At 46.0% G+C, this 22,637-nt stretch overlaps 1 long non-coding RNA gene across 3 annotated transcripts in view; it reads left to right on the forward strand.

Annotated features, from left to right (window-relative positions):
- LOC134947795 (uncharacterized) overlaps positions 1–22,637 on the forward strand; it is a 463,943-nt gene that overhangs the window by 36,123 nt on the left and 405,183 nt on the right. For all 3 annotated transcript variants that reach the window (XR_010182783.1, XR_010182781.1, XR_010182782.1), the window contains exon 2: positions 16,326–16,447. This is a non-coding gene — a long non-coding RNA (uncharacterized LOC134947795). The remainder of the gene's footprint in view (positions 1–16,325; positions 16,448–22,637) is intronic.

Raw genomic sequence — 22,637 nt, forward strand, 5'->3', positions numbered from 1 at the left:
TTATTAGTGATATTTAAGGGCAGTTTGGACGGTCTGGCATGCAGTATGTAACTGAGAGATAGAGGAGCGCAGAATTGTGAATCTAGAGTGGAGTCTGTATAGTAATTGTTATCTCCGAGCCAGTCCAAAGCAATGCAAAGGAGGCAGGCCAGGTTATATTGTTTAATGTTGGGCAGGTTAACTCCACCTCTAAGTACTGTTTGGGACAATTTTTTCATACTAATCCGGGGTCATTTTCCAAACCAGATGAAATTGGTAATTGAAGTATTCAGTGAGGATAGGTCTGAGCTAGATAATAATAACGGAGTCATCTGTAAGATATAAAGAAGTTTCGGGAAGCTAGCCATCTTGAACAGTTTGCAGCATCCTAGCAAGTTCAGAGGAAGGGTTTGCCAAAGACCAAGCTCAGTTTTAATCTTGCGCAAAACCGGGGTAATATTGTATCGATACAAATGACAAGGATTTGAGGGGAGCGTAACACCTAGAAAAGTTATATATGTTGTCGCCCATTTAAAGGGAATGGTGTCCCTCCACCCTGTTCTCGCCCGTCCAAATATGGCCAACGCCTCTCCGACTTCCCATAGTTAACAGAAAACCCAGCGAAAGAGGAAAAGCGGTCAATTGTGGTAATCAATTGGGGGATCGAAAGGTGGGGGTCGGACAAAAAAAGGAGAAGGTCATCAGCGAATGCCACCACCCTCAATTCCTGAGCACCCACGGCAATGCCTTTGTATTCCCTATGTAACAGAATAAACCTGATAAGGGGTTCTAACGCCAGATTAAAGAGGAGGGGAGATAACGGGCATCCCTGTCTGGTGCCTCTTTCCAATGTGAAGGGGGCGGATGCTACACTGTTAACTAAAACTTGTGCCACAGGGTTAGTGTAGATGGTCTGCACCAAGTTACGAAACAATGGGCCAAAGCGTTGGTGGATAAGCACTCTAGCAAGATGAGACCAGGCGATCTTATCAAACGCCTTTTCTGCATCTACTGTAGATTTATAATAATTTTACTTTTGACCTGACAAAGATGAGTGTGAGATATTGCAGCCAGGGTTGCTCTTATTCCCCGTGTGGATTGTCTACCCTTGACAAAACCCATCTGCGCAGGTGAAATTAGGCGGGGTAGGCAGGTCTGTAATCTGTTAGCCATTATTTTAGTTAGGATTTTAAAATCCTGGTTGAGGAGCGAGATAGGACGGTAAGAGCCTACCAGGGTGGGATCCTTGCCAGGCTTTGCAAGCATAATGAGTCTTGCCTCATTAAAACGGAGGGGGGGGTCTCTCCTGTCTTAAGGATATGGTTATATAGCTTAGTTAGGACAGGTAGTATGTCAGCAGTTAGCATCTTATAGAATTCAGCACTAAAGCCATCAGGGACAGGGCTTTTCACATTAGGGAGGGACTTAATGGTGGCCTGAAACTCATCATCGGTGATAGGAGCATCTAATAAGTCTCTTTCCTCCGATGTGAGCTCCGGCAGCTGTGCTTCGTTCAAAAAGGATTGGCCATCTAGCGCACTATCAACATCCGCAGTATAAAGAGACTTATAGAAGCGCATAAAAGCAGAACAGATATCAGTGGGATTGGAAAGGATAGCTCCAGAACTATGTAACGCATCGACCCATGTTTTATTCCGCGGTCCTCTGACTAAATTAGCCAGAAGCTTTCCTGACTTATTTCCCCACCTATGGAATTTATTCCTGCTATAGTCATAGCTCATTTGGGCTTGTTCAGTAAGGAAGGTGTCAAAGATTTGTTTTGCCATGAGGTACGTTTCCCTGTGGATAGGACTATCGCATTGTCTATAGGTACGATAAGCAAGTGTGAGCGCCATGCTCAACTCTTGCAATTTAGCGTTAAATTTCTTGCGTTTAGAGTTAACATAAGAAATAATATGTCCTCTAAGGACAGCCTTAGAGGCCCCCCAAAAAAGTGGGGTATTAGATTCTTGTTCCAAATTGTCAGTGACATAGTCAAGCCAGGTATGTTTAAGATGCAGCAAGAAATCCTCGGAATGTATGAGATATGCCGGGAACCTCCAACATTTGGAGATACATTGAGGTAAAGCTAAGTGTAGGGATAGAGTAACGGGGGCATGGTCTGAAATAATAATGTCTTTGACCGAGATGTGAGATACTTTAAAGAGCAGATGTTTAGATAAGAACAAATAATCAATGCGAGAGTGGGTGGAGTGTGGATGTGAATAAAAAGAGTAGTCTCGATGGAGGGGATGATGTATACGCCAAGGATCCAGTAAAGCAGAAGGAGAGAAGAAGAGTGGAAGACGAACCGGGTCTGTTGGTACTCACCCCTGATCTGTCTATGGACGGATCGACGACCGTGTTGAAGTCACCCCCTAAAATCAGATTCTGACCTCCCCAAGATATAACTCTCTGGAGAATACCTGCAAAAAAAGGTTATTAGATCCAGTAGGTGCATAAAGGTTCAAAAAGGTATAAATCGTGTTATCAATAGAGACATCCAACAAGATAAATCTACCTTCGGGATCAATACATTTTTTAAGAATGGAATATTGGAGATTTCTATGAAAGAGGATAGCGACAACCCTAGTTTTGTTAGTATAAGGAGCAGAGATACAATCTCCAATCCAAGGGGCTTTCAAGGAAACATAGGAGTCATGTAGCCAGTGTGTCTCTTGCAAAAATACAATGTGAGGGGTCATACGGGAAAGGTGTGCAAGCATCTTTTTACGTTTAATGGGGCTATTAAGACCCTCCACGTTCCAGGATATTATATTAAAATCAAAAAGTGGAGTGGTTACCGGGCCAGAGTGTTGGGAAGTGGTATTATCAGTCATACTACCCTATCCCCACAGGAGGAGAGCAGAGCATCAAGATATCATAGTTAAATCGGTGTCCCTCCCAGTCCCAGCGAGCAGGGAGGGGCCAACCTATGGAGGACCGAGACCTAGCATTCCAGCAGGCAAAATAGAAATAAAAATAAACATTCAAGAACAACAAACCAACAAACAGAAAACAAGTAGAGGCATAGCCTCTGGCATACATAAATGGTATGCCAACAGTGTATCCTTAACACTACGTGACCCGCAGGTGATAACATTTGAAAAAGGGAGCAAACATTATGAAGAACTTAAGAGTCAAGTATCAGGAGCAGCAAAGTGGGCCTTCACCGCCAATGGATCATCGAAGAAGAGCGGTTTTCCATTTTGAAAGACTAGAAGGCGGGCCGGGTACAGTAATGAGAACTTGACTTTATCTTCAAACAGCTGCTTGCATAGTGGGGCGAACTCTCTGCGACTATTAGCGACATAGGTGGAGAAGTCCTGGAATATAAGCAATCTTTCCCCCTTGTAAAGTAGAGACTCCGATTTACAATAGTGATCCAACAGCTTGGTTTTGCGTAATTGAGAATTCTCATAATAACAGGGCGAGGACGTCCAGCAGAGTCCCTGCGCTCAGGACCCAAACGATGAGCCCTTTCGATGGCTAAAGGTGATCCGTGGAGGTCCATGTCCAGTTTTTCTGGCAACCATGTATTAAGAAGGTCCAGCAGTGCATGGCCCCTCACCGACTCCGGAATGCCCACCACCCGCAGGTTATTATACCGGCTCTGATTCTCCAAGTCGTCGAGCTTATCAGTAAGGCCTTTAATTTCTTTCGATTGGGCCTCTATAGTGGTCTGTGCAGACTGTAGGTCATCTTCCAGCGTCGAGGCCCTCTGCTCAACATCATCTAGACGGCCATTGTGTTGGGTCAGTTGGGTCAGGGTGGAGTCAATGGCCTCCTTGATGCCCGCCAATTTTTCATCTAGGAGAGGCTCCAATACCGCTGCAATATCTGTAGGTTTCATTTTAGGCTGTTTAGTAGCCGCAGTGTTGGTACATTTCCGTTGGGAACGAGAACGAGTGGTGGAGCAGTCAGAGTCGGATGAATTTCTGCGGAAAGTATCTTCACGAATGCCCGATGTAGGGCCAGAGGAGGACATAGGTGTGGACACCAGGAATTTTTCCATGTGAGGTTACAAAAGGTAAAAATACACTATAGGCAGTAGTAGTTGGCGCAGAGAGTAGATTGATGAGGGTCACAACAGTGAAAAGGACAATCTAGAAAGTTACATCTTCATGAGGCAAAGAGGCATGGTAAAAGTCCCGTGCAGTTAAGACGTGAAGGAATAATATGTCGGAGGCACCCACGTTACATTGCAGCGTGACAGTGCAGGGCACACAGGGGTTCAGGGCCCTTACAACTAGTGATGTGCACCAGAAATTTTTCGGGTTTTGTGTTTTGGTTTTGGATTCGGGTCCGCGGCCGTGTTTTGGATTCGGACGCGTTTTGCCAAAACCTCCTTGAAATTTTTTTGTCGGATTCGGGGGTGTTTTGGATTCGGGTGTTTTTTTACAAAAACCCCTCAAAAACAGCTTAAATCATAGAATTTGGGGGTCATTTTGATCCCATAGTATTATTAACCTCATTTTCAGTCTATTCTGAACACCTTACACCTCACAATATTATTTTTAGTCCTAAAATTTGCACAGAGGTCGCTGGATGGCTAAGCTAAGCGACACAAGTGGCCGACACAAACACCTGGCCCATCTAGGAGTGGCACTGCAGTGTCAGACAGGATGGCACTTCAAAAAAATAGTCCCCAAACAGCACATGATGCAAAGAAAAAAAGAGGCGCAATGAGGTAGCTGTGTGACTAAGTTAAGCGACACAAGTGGCCGACACAAACACCTGGCCCATCTAGAAGTGGCACTGCAGTGTCAGACAGGATGGCACTACAAAAAAATAGTCCCCAAACAGCACATGATGCAAAGAAAAAAAGAGGCGCAATGAGGTAGCTGTGTGACTAAGCTAAGCGACACAAGTGGCCGACACAAACACCTGGCCCATCTAGGAGTGGCACTGCAGTGTCAGACAGGATGGCACTTAAAAAAAATTGTCCCCAAACAGCACATGATGCAAAGAAAAAAAGAGGCGCACCAAGGTCGCTGTGTGACTAAGTTAAGCGACACAAGTGGTCGACACAAACACCTGGCCCATCTAGGAGTGGCACTGCAGTGTCAGGCAGGATGGCACTTCAAAAAAATTGTCCCCAAACAGCACATGATGCAAAGAAAAAAAGAGGCACACCAAGGTCGCTGTGTGACTAAGTTAAGCGACACAAGTGGCCGACACAAACACCTGGCCCATCTAGGAGTGGCACTGCAGTGTCAGGCAGGATGGCACTTCAAAAAAATTGTCCCCAAACAGCACATGATGCAAAGAAAAATGAAAGAAAAAAGAGGTGCAAGATGGAATTGTCCTTGGGCCCTCCCACCCACCCTTATGTTGTATAAACAGGACATGCACACTTTAACGAACCCATCATTTCAGTGACAGGGTCTGCCACACGACTGTGACTGAAATGACTGGTTGGTTTGGGCCCCCACCAAAAAAGAAGCAATCAATCTCTCCTTGCACAAACTGGCTCTACAGAGGCAAGATGTCCACCTCCTCCTCATCGTCCGATTCCTCACCCCTTTCGCTGTGTACATCCCCCTCCTCACAGATTATTAATTCATCCCCACTGGAATCCACCATCTCAGGTCCCTGTGTACTTTCTGGAGGCAATTGCTGGTGAATGTCTCCACGGAGGAATTGATTATAATTCATTTTGATGAACATCATCTTCTCCACATTTTCTGGAAGTAACCTTGTACGCCGATTGCTGACAAGGTGAGTGGCTGCACTAAACACTCTTTCGAAGTACACACTGGAGGGAGGGCAACTTAGGTTGAATAAAGTCAGTTTGTGCAAGGGCCTCCAGATTGCCTATTTTTCCTGCCAGTATACGTACGGACTGTCTGACGTGCCTACTTGGATGCGGTCACTCATATAATCCTCCACCATTCTTTCAATGGTGAGAGAATCATATGCAGTGACAGTAGACAACATGTCAGTAATCGTTGGCAGGTCCTTCAGTCCGGACCAGATGTCAGCACTCGCTCCAGACTGCCCTGCATCACCGCCAGCGGGTGGGCTCGGAATTCTTAGCCTTTTCCTTGCACCCCCAGTTGCGGGAGAATGTGAAAGAGGAGCTGTTGACGGGTCACGTTCCGCTTGACTTGACAATTTTCTCACCAGCAGGTCTTTGAACCTCTGCAGACTTGTGTCTGCCGGAAAGAGAGATACAACGTAGGTTTTAAATCTAGGATCGAGCACGGTGGCCAAAATGTAGTGCTCTGATTTCAACAGATTGACCACCCGTGAATCCTGGTTAAGCGAATGAAGGGCTCCATCCACAAGTCCCACATGCCTAGCGGAATCGCTCTGTTTTAGATCCTCCTTCAATGTCTCCAGCTTCTTCTGCAAAAGCCTGATGAGGGGAATGACCTGACTCAGGCTGGCAGTATCTGAACTGACTTCACGTGTGGCAAGTTCAAAGGGTTGCAGACCCTTGCACAACGTTGAAATCATTCTCCACTGCGCTTGAGTCAGGTGCATTCCCCCTCCTTTGCCTATATTGTGGGCAGATGTATAGGCTTGAATGGCTTTTTGCTGCTCCTCCATCCTCTGAAGCATATAGAGGGTTGAATTCCACCTTGTTACCACCTCTTGCTTCAGATGATGGCAGGGCAGATTCAGGACTGTTTGCTGGTGCTCCAGTCTTCGGCACGCGGTGGCTGAATGCTGAAAGTGTCCCGCAATTCTTCGGGCCACCGACAGCATCTCTTGCACGCCCCTGTCGTTTTTTAAATAATTCTGCACCACCAATTTCAATGTATGTGCAAAACATGGGACGTGCTGGAATTTGCCCAGATGTAATGCACGCACAATATTGCTGGCGTTGTCCGATGTCACAAATCCCCAGGAGAGTCCAATTGGGGTAAGCCATTCTGCGATGATGTTCCTCAGTTTCCGTAAGAGGTTGTCAGCTGTGTGCCTCTTCTGGAAAGCGGTGATACAAAGCGTAGCCTGCCTAGGAACGAGTTGGCGTTTGCGAGATGCTGCTACTGGTGCCGCCGCTGCTGTTCTTGCTGCGGGAGGCAATACATCTACCCAGTGGGCTGTCACAGTCATATAGTCCTGAGTCTGCCCTGCTCCACTTTTCCACATGTCCGTGGTTAAGTGGACATTGGGTACAACTGTATTTTTTAGGACACTGGTGACTCTTTTTCTGACGTCTGTGTACATTTTCTGTATCGCCTGCCTAGAGAAATGGAACCTAGATGGTATTTGGTACCGGGGACACAGTACCTCAAACAAGTCTCTAGTTGCCTCTGAATTAACGGTGGATACCGGAACCACGTTTCTCACCACCCAGGCTGACAGGACCCGAGTTATCCGCTTTGCAGAAGGATGACTGCTGTGATATTTCATCTTCCTCGTAAAGGACTGTCGGACAGTCAATTGCTTACTGGAAGTAGTACAAGTGGTCTTCCGACTTCCCCTCTGGGATGAGGATCGACTCCCAGCAGCAACAACAGCAGCGCCAGCAGCACCTCCACCTCTCTTGTCCCTCCAACCTCCTCTCATCTTGTCTTCAAGATGCATAGAGCCTATTGCTCTTCATGGCTCTTCTTCACTTCAGCAGCAGTGACAGCATGACATCACATATGCCGTGCCAGAAAAGGAAGCCACTGGGACCTGAGGAGAGGATGAAAGCAGTCTAACAGACACAGCGTGTGTACGTACCAGGAGGGGTGGACTGTAGATGTAATAAGACAATGGAGCCAGCAGAACCAAAGGAAGGGGGAAGTGGCCGCAGCTCATCAGTAACACTAGTACTTCCTGCATCATCTAGTGACATAGGTGATGGGATGGCTTTTCTGTTAGAATTACTGTGCAGAGCAATGGAGGAGGTGGAACTAGTTCCCCCTACCATTACAGGTGGTGGAACTGGATTCCCCGTACGTTCCCCCCCCCCCCCCACCCCCACTTTAACCCCTGGTGATAAATAGCACGGTGATAAAGAACCAATCCATCAGCTCCTAACTATTATTTTTCAAACATAGGCCCAGATTTATCAAGCCTTGGAAAGTGATAAATTGCACGGTGATAAAGTACCAACCAACCAGCTCCTAACTGCCAAGTTACAGGCTGTGTTTGAAAAATGACAGTTAGGATCTGATTGGTTGGTACTTTATCACCGAGGAATTTATCACTCTCCAAGGCTTGATAAATGGGCCCCTAAGTTTGAATCGTAGCATCCAATTTCCAGGTCACATGGCATTCTCTGCAAAACACAAGATGTAGTGACCTGGAGGCAGAGCCGGATTAAGGGGGGAGGGGGGGCTGGGGGTAAGTCCCCCGGGCCCCCCTTTCTAAAAAGGCCCCCACCACCCGCCACAGAACGGATCTCTTACCGATCTGATCTGCTGTTCCCAGCTGCGCTCCCAGCTCCCCACTTCACAGCCGCAGTGCCGGCGCCGCTTCGCAGGACAGGGCAGCTGAGCGATGGCTCAGCTGTCCAATAGTTTGTGCACAGGAGCAGCCTACGGCTCAGTCATTGGGTGGGTTCGCAGGCTGCAGGGAAGAAGGAGGGCCTGTGATTTCAACGGAGGTTGCGTGGCTGTGTGCGGCTGGGAGGAGATAGAGCCACCAGCTCTCCCTGTCCTGTAAGTAAGACTGGCTGTATTGCATTTATTTCTTGCTGCTGTCAATTAAATTTAAATTGTATGCTCTGTGTCATATATATATATATATATATACATATATAGTGCTGCCTCTTCTTTTCTACGGGGTATATATATATTCATATAATTAATCTGCCTATATCTTTAGTAGGGGCCCACTGCCCCCTGTAGCCATAATCCGGCACTGCCTGGAGGGGGAGGATGATGTGTGCTGGCAGCCATGCTGGAATGCTCGAATTTAGTGGTGTCTATTGGCTTTGCCGTCTCTAGTGGACTGGTGAAGAAATATTTTACTTAAGGTGAGATTTAGTGGTGCTTTTGGCCAAAGCAACTAATCAGATTCTAGCTATCATTGTACATTCTTGAAAATGATAGCTAGAATATCATTGGTTGCTACAGGTAATGTCATCACTAAATTTTATTGAGAGGATGAGAGAAAACAGCCAAATGACCTATGCAGAGGTCAATAATTGACAAATATCAAAACGATAAAAATAACCTTAAATCATAGTATCATACACAGTTATATTAAAGCTGTGTACCATTCACGCGTAAACTATGAGGGTTCTCATCCAAATATTATATTTTACAGAAAGATAAAATATAGATGAAAGCAAGGGATAAGAATAAGAATATGGAAGGTAAAAAGAAAGTAGCATGGCTGCCCACAATCAGTAAGAGAGGGAAGGAGAAAAAGGGGAAAAGAAAGAGTTTTGTTTTACTCAGCTGGGCATCTACTAAGTAGCAGACCTATCTCAGAGAAAAGCATGGCCTTGCTGGAGGATAGCGCGAGAGGGGCCGCAAAGATTTTCATTTAGTAATATGCTGGGGGGATATAATAGTAGGAGGTCCACGGTTCCCAAATTTTGGTGATATTTTTGAAAGCATTTCAGAGAATTCTAGTCATATATTCCATGGAACATGCATGCCATAGTTTAGCTATGATCTCCCCAATAGTTGGAATCTGTTTTTTCCAGGCCCATGCATCACAGGGGGGATAAGCGAGACTCCAGAAAAAAATCTAGGAGTCTGGATATAGCGTTATGCTATTTTGATCAAACACAGCTTGTTAAATCAGACAGATTCACAGCCCCCATAGAAACCTATGTGGGCTGCTGCTGAGAGATCTTCTGCGAACACTCTGTGGACACCTGCAAATATTAATTATCCCCCGAGTGTGCCATGAAGGAACCGCAGTAGACATCTCAAATGGCTGTTTTGGGTGAAAATCCTATGAACTTTCTTTGATAAATAGGCCCCATAATGTTTTGCACAAAAAAGCATCATTTAAATCTAATATTGGGGTGCTGTCAGGGTCCCAGCAAGTGAGATCCCAACAGCAGAATCCTGACGTTCGGAATCCCAAAGTATCCCGATGGTAAGTACTGGGGCTAGGGTTAGGCTGTGGGGGAGAGGATGTTAGGGTTAGGCTGCGGGTGGGGGGAGGGGGGAATGTCAGGGTTAGGTAGCAAGAGGAGATGGTTAGGGTTAGGCTGTGGGAGGGTATAGTTAGAGTTAGGTTGCAGGAGGGGACAGTTAGGGTTAGGCTGCGGGAGGGGGAGGTAAAGATTAGGCTGCAGGGGATGGAGGTTAGGGTTTGGCTGCAAGAAGAGATGGTTAGGGTTAGTTTGGGTTATAGGCTCCCGGAGAGGTAGGTTAGGGTTAGGCTGCAGGAGGGGGCAGTTAGGGTTAGGCTGTGGGAGGGGATGGTTAGAGTTAGGCTGCTGAAGGGGATAGTTAGCATTAGGCTGCAGGAGGGGACACTTAGGGTTAGGCTGTGGGAGGGCGAGGTTAGAGTAATGGTTAAAATACTTACCGGGATCCGTCTGGATTTTGACCGCCGGGATACCGTTGGCGGCATTCTGAACATCAGGATGGTGACTGCCGGGATTTTTATACCTTCCCCTAATAAATGTGTTATGCCATCTCTCTAAATAGTAGTAATCAAACTGATTTGGTTCTGTCACCAGTTAGTATCGGCGCATGCTAAACATGAAAATACAAGTACAGTTTTAAAAAAAAGGAATGAATTCTGTTTAATGGACTAATTATTTAGAAGTGTGAAGCCATGCACTTTGTGGCACCGATCGAACTCTTGCTGAGGATAAGTGCTTAGTATTTGACACTTTAAATGAAGAAAAGTAAAATATAAAAAAGAACCACTATGTCTAGAACATATAGACTAATGTATTTCAGATCTGATAACCCTTAAATGTACACTAAGGGGTTTACTTATCAAGAGTCGGGTTGTAAAACCCTACAGTTGTGGGGTGTTTCTTAAAAGGGCAGTGCTTCTACTAGCCAGACATGGCTAGTGGAAGCAATGCCTTTTTAAATGTTGGGCAGAAACATGAACTGAAATGATGGTTTTACAAACTGACTCTTGATAAATAAACCCCTAATACTTAAAATAAAGGCACTTCTTATCTCTTTCATTTTTTTTTTTCAGTTACAGGACAGGTAATTGAGGATCAAATGACAGATGACAGGTAAAATATGTACAAATTCTGGGGGACATTTACTAAGCAGTGGTAAGACCGGAGAAGTGAGCCAGTGGAGAAGTTGCCCCATCAACCAATCAGCAGCTCTGTATAATTTCATAGTATGCAAATTATAGATGTTACTTCAGTGCTGATTGGTTGCCATGGGCAACTTCTCCACTGGTTCACTTCTTCCCTCTTATCACTGCTTAGTAAATGCCCCCCTATGTTCTGAACTCTGCATGCACAATAAAAATGAGTATGCTTTTAGTCTACAGGGCTGAAAAACCCTACGTGGACATCCTATGGCCCTCATTCCGAGTTGTTCGCTCGGTATTTTTCATCGCATCGCAGTGAAAATCCGCTTAGTACGCATGCGCAATGTTCGCACTGCGACTGCGCCAAGTAACTTTACTATGAAGAAAGTATTTTTACTCACGGCTTTTTCTTCGCTCCGGCGATCGTAATGTGATTGACAGGAAATGGGTGTTACTGGGCGGAAACACGGCGTTTCAGGGGCGTGTGGCTGAAAACGCTACCGTTTCCGGAAAAAACGCAGGAGTGGCCGGGGAAACGGTGGGAGTGCCTGGGCGAACGCTGGGTGTGTTTGTGACGTCAACCAGGAACGACAAGCACTGAAATGATCGCACAGGCAGAGTAAGTCTGGAGCTACTCTGAAACTGCTAAGTAGTTAGTAATCGCAATATTGCGAATACATCGGTCGCAATTTTAAGAAGCTAAGATTCACTCCCAGTAGGCGGCGGCTTAGCGTGTGTAACTCTGCTAAAATCGCCTTGCGACCGATCAACTCGGAATGAGGGCCTATATTTTTTTACCAATGAATATCACTGCAATGAGTCAGTGTGTCTCTGAGCAAAATAAAGTTGTTCTGCATTGGTTAGTTTCTGTCATTCACAGTAGTTATCTGCGTCATCCGTATGTTTTATTTCGGTGTTGGATTTAAATTGATAATAAATTGAGGAATAAGGGATTTATTATGTCTTTTTTTCCAGTAAAGAGTTTTTGCACAGTTTATGTTTACATTTTATTTTATGGGCCACTACAGTTCCCAGAGGGCCTTGGATTCCAGAAGATGATGGTGCATGTAGGACCACAGATCCCTGTTATTATTTACACTTGTGACTGTAGGGGTGTGGTTGGCTGTAACAGAGCAAAGTTAAGAGAGTTTAGGGGACATGTACCAGTGGCAAACGCAGAATTTCTAGAGTGGGGTTTCCAAATGTAGTCCACAATCTCCCACTCTGTGGAACATTAGCTCCAGTGCAGGAGTCTGGGAGAGCGGTGGAAGATATATATTGGTCTTTTTATACACTGGACACTGTATGGATTAATATTTATCACTATAGATGGTCTATAGTATAGGCTGTATCAAACATATTTAAATAATATAAAATAAGTGGTCAGGATATGGTTAAACATCCCATAATAAATAAATAAATACACAAATATAATAGAACCAGTACTGCACTTTCTAAGCACACATTCTCCCACCTCATGGTAAGGCTCCTGTCACTTCTTCCTGGTAGCTGCTCTCTGGTCCAGTGCAATGACTGAGGACTCAGATCCAAAAACACAGCAAACTTGGCAGAAGAAGCTGCTACCACTGGGCATGTGCAGCAGCTCTGCTCTGTCCCTTGCACTGTATGTTGTGGCAGCGGCTTTCAGATTGCTATTGTTGTCTAAATTTGAGCAACTTGCCAAGTGGAGGGGGGTTTCCGGGCAACCGGAACCCCCCCCCCCTGCGTTTGCCTATGTGTACTAAGCAGTGATAAAAGTGGAGAAGTGAGCCAGTGGAGAAGTTGCCCATGTTAACCAATGCGATCCCGATTCGATGCCGATGCGCGGTCCCGCGAAAATCGGGACAGTTGGGAGGTATGGTGGTGTGTGCACATACCTGCAACATAATTAGATGTAACTGCATTCTCATGCTTGATTTTCAGGAGGTATATTTCTTGCAGACACTGGAGAGCAGGTGCATCAATGGCGGATTGTATAGTAACCCCTCCAGCTGATAGCACTTACATCATTAGCGGGATCCGGTCTGAAGATCGACAGTGTCTAGGTCGACAATGTTTAGGTCGACCACTATAGGTCGACAGTCACTAGGTCGACATGGATGGAAGGTCGACAGGGTTTCTAGGTCGACATGTGCTAGGTCGACAGGTCTAAAGGTCGTCATGATTTTTTCACATTTTTTGTCTTTTTTTGAATTTTTTCATACTTAACGATCCACGTGGACTACAATTGGAACGGTAAAGTGTGCCGAGCGAAGCGGTAGCGGAGCGAAGGCACCATGCCCGAAGCATGGCGAGCCATGCGAGGGGACACGGTGCACTAATTTGGGATCCCGGTCACTCTACGAAGAAAACGACACAAAAAAAAAAATCCTCATGTCGACCTTTAGACCTATCGACCTAGCACATGTCGACCTAGAAACCCTGTCGACCTTCCATCCATGTCGACCTAGTGACTGTCGACCTATAGTGGTCGACCTAAACATTGTCGACCTAGACACTGTCGATTTGATGAACCACACCCATCATTAGCATTGTAACTACTGTATATTAATGTCCTAGTAAATACAGCCACCTCAGCCGCTCCAGCCCTCACCTGTCCCACTGCTGCAATGTGTGTGCATGTTCCTCCTGTAGAACACCAGAGACCGTACACACCATTATAGATAGGTCACTGGTAAAGGAAATAACGTCAAGATATAAGGATAAAATGAAAGTGAAATACAGCTACAGCATATACTGATAGCAGTGATGTAGCATCTGGAATTATCAGCATTTTTAGCAGACATCAAAGGTTGTTTAGACACAAAGGCCCTCATTCTGAGTTGTTCGCTCGCTAGCTGCTTTTAGCAGCCGTGCAAACGCTAAGCCGCCGCACTCTGGGAGTGTATTTTAGCTTAGCAGAAGTGCGATCTAAAGGATCGCAGTGCTGCTACAAAAAAAGATTGTGTAGTTTCTGAGCAGCTCCAAACCTACTCCTAGCTTCCCCAGGCACGCCTGCATTTGTATCCGACACGCCTGCGTTTTTCCACACACTCCCAGAAAATGGTCAGTTACCTCCCAGAAACACCCACTTCCTGTCAATCACTCTGCGGCCAGCAGTGTGACTGAAAAGCTTCGCTAGACCTTGTGTGAAACTACTTCGGATGTTGTGAAAGTACGTCGCGCATGTGCATTGCGCCGCATACACATGCGCAGAAGTTCCGCTTTTTTGCCTAAACGCTGCGCTGCGACCGAAAACAGCTAGCGAACAACTTGGAATGACCACCAAAATAAGCACAAGCTCAAGAATGTATTTGGACCCTTTAGGGAAAGTTGGAAAATGCAGAAGATACTATTACCACCGGCCTGTAACTGCAGTTATCTTCTAACCAAACGTACAGACTTTAATGAGGTCCAAATGCTGTCCAGATGCTTTGTGTGCTTGGTTTGCTATTATTCATCATCAGCAGCACACACTTGCAGCTGCAATATACTAGGTGCAAAAGATCTTTGCAACTGTTTGCGCTTCCTGCCAACTCTGCAATGCCCACAGAGGCATCAACAGGCCCTTAATACTAACTACCCAGATACACCTCTTCAGTCGTAAATGTTGATACGATTGAAATGAATACGTCTCTTTATCGTGGAGACGCAATCCTTTCAGCAGAATGTTTCAGATGCAGATTGGAGATATGCAGCAAAATTGGCCAGGTGTGTATGCATTAGGCTGAAGAAGGGGTGGGTTAGAGTTAGGCTGCACCAGGGAAGGGTTATTATTAGGGGTTAGGATTAGGGTTAAAATACTAACCAAAATCCACTGGGATTTTGAACGGCAGCATGTCACAGGATATTGATACCAACCGGTTTAGACAAAGATTCAAAGTCATGACCAGTGGTTCTAGCATAACATGATAGCAGGGTGGGATTTTATATTGCATTTTTATTCTTTCCACACTTATGGTCAGGTGTGTTTACACGTCAGGGATTTACCTCTTGCAGTCCACTGCTACACTGTTTGTGGATTTCTGCGACCAGTATACAATGACATTTCTGCACTTAGGGAGTAATTTAGATCTGATTGTAGATGTGCAAAATTTAGCAAATCTACGGTCAGTGACTCAGACATGCAGGGGAGGGGGACGTCCAGCACAGGGCTAGACCGCCCCACATGGCCCTGTGTCCCCCCCCTCCACACGGGTGCAAATGTATTGTACGCCGGTGATGGTATTGCACCTGCCGAGTAGCTCCTTGCCTGCGCAGCCTAACTGCACTGGCAGGCGGCTACCCCCATATCATGGGTCGCAGCGGCTGTGTGTGACATCACACAGCTGCCGCGGCCCACTCGCAACGGTCCAGACATGCCTGTGTTGTCCAGACCGTGCCCCACCAGTGGCATTCTAACGTTGTTTGCACGCCCCCTCCCGCCCCCCAACCACCACTGCCTGTCAATTAGGCAGAGGCGATCACAGCCCTGAGATGCTTTTAGCATCTTACTGGGCCTTCTGGGGTGCACACGCGCAGTACGCCCGCTGAGCAAGTGCACTCCCCAAAGGGCTTCAGTTTGCGATTTCTGTTGCTGCAGCGATCCAGTCTGAATTAGGCCCCGTGTTTGGTCACAGAACTGTTGCTTGATTTCTAAAATTTTACAGCACTTTTGTTGATAGTAGAGCGAAAAGTAAATTTGCAATAATATCTGTATAAATAATGTCAGACTGCAGAACTAGAACACAACAATTATACAATCTACTTACCTGCTAGCTGCTGTCCATGTGACCTATTGTTTCCAATCCATATTGTGGTGGTGGGAGGGGGGGGGGGGGGGGCACGCTGTGAGTACATTAGTAAAGGTTAGGCAAGTTTCTGGGGACTATTTATTGCGTTTATCAGTTCCTTATATCATGTGGAAGGTAGTGCATTTAGATCCCAGGACCCAGAAACTGGTAGAGTACAGCCTGGAAGTTTGATGCACCCGTCGCCTTGTCATCTGCATTCATGGACTTCAGTACATAAGTCATCCTTATAGCCTCCTTAATAATGCCTGGGGAGCATGTTATTGTAGTAGCTCTAACCAGGTAAATGGGAAAGGACCTCCCTCTTTTCTGTTGCTACATAGTAGACCTGTTGGGATAATGAATAGAACACAGGCAATATTTGAAGTGAATGAAATGGAATATTGCAATTAGACTTGTCAAGAATAACACTAAATTATGATTTCTTTATTTTCTAAGGGGAAACATGGACCGTTTAAAGAATGCTGCTTTGGTCACCTTAAGCAATACAAGTTAACAAAGCTGTCACCATCTACAAAATATGCCTTTAGAATAGCGGCCAAAAATGACATTGGAATGAGGTATGCTTAAATTAATGCAATGTTTTTGCTTTCATTTTACTTCATTGTCTTTCTGCCTAAGAAGGGAAATATTGGATGTGTAATAGCCTGTGAGATGCTGGCCTCTGCGCTATTCCGGCGAGTCTGGGTGATATTTTAAATTGTCAGTAATATAAAAGGCAAAGCTATCCTGGTACACGCCGCAAATCAGATTAATCCGTGCAGTCCTGTGAAACATTTTTATTACATCAAATTGTGACTAAGATGCACGTTGGAGCGAAAAAGATGCTTAGAGCAAGCAGTCGCGCAGAACCAGGCGCACCAAGAAGAGTTGTTTGGCACCACTGCAGCAACAGTGTATGAGGACACGTCTGTATACTTGTACCCAACTCTGCATAGCTCCCTGTTCCACCTATGTGCCCTCCCTGTTGTGCGTGAGAAAATCCTTTTACACCTCCAGGCTCCGTTACACTCTTAAATCATAAATGGAGAAACGCGTAGGTCTCTGTATTGTCCGGACTTGCTTCCACTCTTTTCTTGGGCATGTGCAGTGTGAAAACACACAGGTCAGACTCTACAAACTTGGTATCAGGCCCTCAGTGTTTATCATGCACAAGTGGCCAGCATTGCCCTGATACACATGTTCCAGTTATTAAGTTATCAATGAGTTGGATGTAATTGTCAACATTTTAAAAATGCTTAGCAGCTCTTCCAACACACCCACGAGGTGGCTGCCCAGTGTCGTTTTTTTTTTTTAATTGGGGTGTCGCCTGTAGCCCTAATCCCCAATATTAGCTGACCCCGTCCGGGATCAGCTTGCTTCTCCGTTTGTAGTACCCCAGCCGGGGATTCCTACTTGGAGGTAGGTGAATAGGTAGAAGTAGGCCACTCTGTGGGGTGTTTTCGAGTGCATCTGTGGTGTGGGAAGTGCGGCTGTTGTTAGAGAAGAGATGTTAATGTTTTGGAGCTCACCACCATCAGTTTATTCAACAGGCGTGATGACCCTATTGCGCCTGTGAAATATATTCAGCAAGGCTGTTCTTATGCTGGCCCACTGAAAGCGTGAGGACCTTGCACGGAGTCTCTCGATGACTTTTTTCTTCTGCTCCTTTAGTTCTTTTAATTCTGCTTTTTTCCTTTGTATTTCTGTTTTTAACTCATTTTTATGCTGTTCAAGTGCATCTACGGTGTCATTAGGATCAGATGTTATTTCCCCATGCTGGTCGTGGGCATCTTCAACCAGGTTGCTGTTTGATCCGCTCCTGGTCTCTTTCCCCAGGTCACCTGCAGGTTCACCTTTGGCACTTTGTGGTTGTCCATTGTGTGTCCATACAGCGCAGTACTCCATTTGCTTACTCTTCCAGCCTGCATAAGGGACCCAACAATTTGTAACTGTCCCACCAAACATTGCGATCTGTAGTGAATCATTCACTCTGGTCACCATCAGAAATTCTTCCTCTAACGGATCTGTCAGCTCTCTTACACGGTATAGTAGATCTAGAGTTTCTTGTTGTCCCACAGATTGGGTCACCGATTCCTCTATAATTCTATCATAAGCAGGTTGTTGTTCCACTAGATCTCCATAATGTAATTTAGCATGTTGCTCTTCCACACCTTTAATGCCAAATTCCTCTGGACTTTCCTCTTCAGAGTAATCCATTGGACTATCAGGTTCCTCCATACTGCTGTCATCAGAGGAATCCATCTCCGTATTATTGACTTTTTATGAATCAATACTAAACACCAAGCAATATCTGCTTAACTGTCCAGTGTGTCTGTAAAAGACAGATGCCTGTACAGTGCGCAGTGCTTTTGTTAACTTCTGTAGCTAACACCATTATGACACCATTATGACATTATAATGCAGACTGCTTGTCTTTCTATAGATTTGTTTTGTTAATAAAGTTTATATTGTTGTCAAGAAGACAACAGTATAGTAGCAATGAAACCTCCTATTTTATCTTTATGAGAAAAAGTTGAATTTTATTTATAAAAAAAACAAAACACTGAAACACTGTTCCCACTGTAAATCATGTAAAATTCAATAGCCTCTGCATTATGGAAATTCCTGACACACCTGCAACAGGCTGTGGACCTAGAAATAGCAGTTTTAGCTACATTAATAAATACAAACTCCATTAGCTGTGTTATAGCAGTCGGTATTATTTAGAAATAGATTTGAGTGGCTGTTAAGTCAAACCACTTTTACAATTGAGCATTAGAAAAAGAACTATTTTATCATTGATCCCTAAGTGCTGTATTGTAATTACATAAGTGTAAGTATCCTCCCACTTTGCTACATTATGGGGGTCATTCGGAGTTGTTCGCTCGCAAGCTGCTTTTAGCAGCTTTGCACACGCTAAGCCGCCGCCTACTGGGAGTGAATCTTAGCTTATGAAAATTGCGAACGAAAGATTAGCAGCATTGCGAAAAGACACTACTTAGCAGTTTCTGAGTAGCTCCACACTTACTCGGCATCTGCGATCAGTTCAGTCAGTTTCGTTCCTAGTTTGACGTCACAAACACACCCAGCGTTCGCCCAGACACTCCTCCGTTTCTCCAGCCACTCCCGCGTTTTTCCCAGAAACGGTAGCGTTTTTTCACACACACCCATAAAACGGCCAGTTTCCGCCCAGAAACACCCACTTCCTGTCAATCACATTACAATCACCAGAACGAAGAAAAAACCTCGTAATGCCGTGAGTAAAATACCTAACTGCATAGCAAATTTACTTGGTGCAGTCGCACTGCGGACATTGCGCATGCGCATTAGCGACTAATCGCTCCGTTGCGAGAAAAAAATAACGAGCGAACAACTCGGAATGACCCCCTATATTAGGTTTAGAGACATGTAATATACTTGGTTTGCCATTTCCAAAATGTAGCAAATGTGCAGGGTGCACGTAGTGTAAACCGTGATGTTCAACAAGCTCCTACTACCAGCTCTGATGACCTACTATAAAGCAAGTTCCATCCACACCGCTTTGCTCAGATAGTTTGTTTTATATTTGTGTGATACATATTTTGGTCCCATGTAATAAATGATATTTTTATGGTATTATACTACAGATGTTTTTTTTTTAATTTGCATGTGACTTGACAAACACTACCCCTGTCTAAGCTGAAGGTCATCCTATTTGCTTCTTGAAAGATACAAATGTGTCCTCATGCATTGTTGCTGCGGTTCCGATAAGCAACCTCTCTCGGCGCGCCAAGTCTCATGAGACTTTGCTAGCATTGGGTGTCTTTTTGTGTCTTTTTTTGGTTTAATATGTGTAATAGCCTGTGAGATGCTGGCCTCTGCGCTATTCCGGCGAGTCTGGGCGATATTTGAAATTGTCAGTAATATAAAAGGCAAAGCCATCCTGGTACAGCCGCAAATCCGATTAATCCGTGCAGTCCTGTGAAACATTTTTATTACATATACAAATTGTGACTAAGATGCACGTTGGAGCGAAAAAGATGCTTAGGGCAAGCAGTCGCACAGAACCAACATTTTTCCTGGCACGCCTGTGTTTTTACGAACACTCCCTGAAAACGGTCAGTTGACTCCCAGAAACGCCCTCTTCCTGTCAATCACTCTGCGGCCAGCAGTGCGACTGAAATGCTTCATTAGACCTTGTGTGAAACTACATCGTTTGTTGTAATAGTACGACATGCGTGCGCATTGTGCCGCATACACATGCGCAGAAGTGCTGTTTTTTTGCCTGATCGCTGCTTAGCGACCAAAAGCAGCAAGCGATCAACTCGGAATGACCCCCATGGTGCCTGTGCAGCTACTGCTGTGTCCAGTCTGCAGAGTCATACGCCAACCCTTAGCCCCATTGTTACCTTGTTTTTGCATATAAGCTGCGAATGTATACGCAATTGTGAGTGAGTTTGCGATGGCTCGAGTGGGCGTTTCATTTGATTTGAAAGCAGCAGCTTCACTTGCTAACATTAGTAGTTCCGTAGCCTAGAACATTGCAACTGCATTTGCTTACAGACCAGGGACGTGCAGTCAGGGGAGGCAGGGGAGGCAGTGCCTCCCCTGTCATTACTGATTAAAATAATATAAAGAAGATACTTATGACACATATTCTGTGTCATAAGTATTTGCTTTATATTATCCTAATCATCCAAGTCCTGTGTAAAAGTGTTTGGGAGGCAACGATCGTGGTGCCTCCCTGTCAGATAGGGAAAGGTATGGGGAGTGGGGGGTGGGCGCGGACGGGGCCTAGCAATGGGCATTAAAAGCCCATTGAAAAATCATGGGAAAGCGGCACCATTAGTGGTGCCGCTTTCACACAGGGACGTGCTTTCAACCCATGAAAGCACTTCCCTGTCAGTGAGGCCACAGTGATTGGCCAGCGGATCCGTCACTGGATCCGATGTCAATCACTGTTGTGGGCGCGGCGGAGGTGCGGGCGTCGGTGCTGACGGCGGGGGGTGCGGGCGGCGTGGGTGCGGCGGTGCGGGCGGCGTGGTTGCGGCGGTGCGGGCGGCGTGAGTGCGGGCGGCAGTGCAGAGTTTGAGCAGCGGAACGGTAACCCATTTCAAAAATGGCGCCTCAGCGTCATTTTTTAAATTGAAGATGGCCGCCGCGAGCCAATCACAGCTCGCTGTGTCATCGCTCCGCCCCCTCTGGCTGACTTATATAAGTCAGCGCGAGGGAGCGGCTGTCAGTTCGACGGCGGAGGAGGAGCGGAGAAGAGCTCCTGAAGGTTGAAGACGCCGGAAGTCCTGGATGGGCGGCGACTATACAAAAGAGCTTAGCAGCCGCCGCCCACCAGGTGAAGACGCTGGAAGCCCTGGGGAAGGCGGCGGCCATGCAAAAGAGCTTTAAGGCCGCCGCCTCCCAGGTGAAGACATCAGAGGAAGACGCTGGAAGCCCTGGGGAGGTGGCTCCCCCCCAGGTGAAGACGCCTGAAGCCCTGGGGAAGCGGCGGCCATGCAAAAGAGCTTAAAGGCCGCCGCCCCCAGGTGAAGACCCTGCACAATAAAACTTATTTTTTAAGACTGTGTGGTGTTTTTATTTTAATATTTTCTTTACAGGTGGGCAACAGGTGCCAGCAGGCCATTTATGTCCGGGCATGCTGGCACTTGTGGTTCTCCAAGTGCCAGCATCTGGGGCAGGCTTGCTGGGACCTGTAGGCCACCTGTAAAGATCAATATTACTATTCTTTACAGGCGGACTACAGGTGCCAGCCGGCCCATTATGTCCGGGCATGCTGGCACTTGTGGTTCTCCAAGTGCCAGCATGCTGGGGCAGGCTTGCTGGGATCTGTAGGCCAACTGTAAAGAACAATTTTAACAATGAACCCCGCACCCACCGCCACCAGGGGTGCGGGGCATAGCACTGGGCTATCAGCCCAGTGCTGGTTATTGCTCGGGAGGGGGACCCCATGTTTATTTTTTGGGGTCCCCACTTCCGAGGAATTCCAGCCCTGGGCTGACTAGCTTGGGGAAGGGGGTAGATTAATGCTATGGCAGGGGGACCCCATACCGAGTGTCTCCCCTGCTATGGCATTACCCCCCTACCCTGGCTGGTTCTGCCTGGTGCTGGTTTTGGGGGATGTTAGCTGCTTGTGCCTCCCCAGCCACTGACTTCACCGCACGCCACTGTTACAGACATGAATTAGAGCCATTATTTCAAAAATATATCAAAAGCTGTGGAATACTAATCTGAATAATTTGCATGAAATAATTGGAATATCAATGATGCTGTCTATCATTCTATAGCAGGGTGACATGTTAGGAGGGATGAGGCAGATTTACTAAAGATTATAATGAAAAGGACATTTTTTCAATAATCATACAGCACATGCAATTGGGGATAAACCTTGGACTGGTGCTAAAGTTATTTTTTACATCAGTCAGTAAATGTAGCTCATGTTAATGCAGTCAGTCAATAAATTTGTAAACTTCAATGCTCTGTTTTAGACTAGTTCTTTAAAGTTATCATGCTAGCATTGAAAAATGCATCTGATAAATGTTACTTAGACGTCCCCCTACAAATCATTATTTATCAAACGTCCTAGAGGATGCTGGGGTCCACTTCATGACCATGGGGTATAGACGGTTCCGCAGGAGCCATGGGCACTCTTAGGGGCCCTACTCATTAGACGATGCGCCGCCGAGGTGCCCGACGGCCGAAACGGCCTGCATGCACAGCCGACGGGAGACCAGCGATGAACGAGCGCGGGGCCGCGCATCGTTCATCGCTGGAGTC

The sequence above is a fragment of the Pseudophryne corroboree genome, chromosome 8 (assembly GCF_028390025.1).
Source record: "Pseudophryne corroboree isolate aPseCor3 chromosome 8, aPseCor3.hap2, whole genome shotgun sequence".
NCBI classification, from domain to species: domain Eukaryota; kingdom Metazoa; phylum Chordata; class Amphibia; order Anura; family Myobatrachidae; genus Pseudophryne; species Pseudophryne corroboree.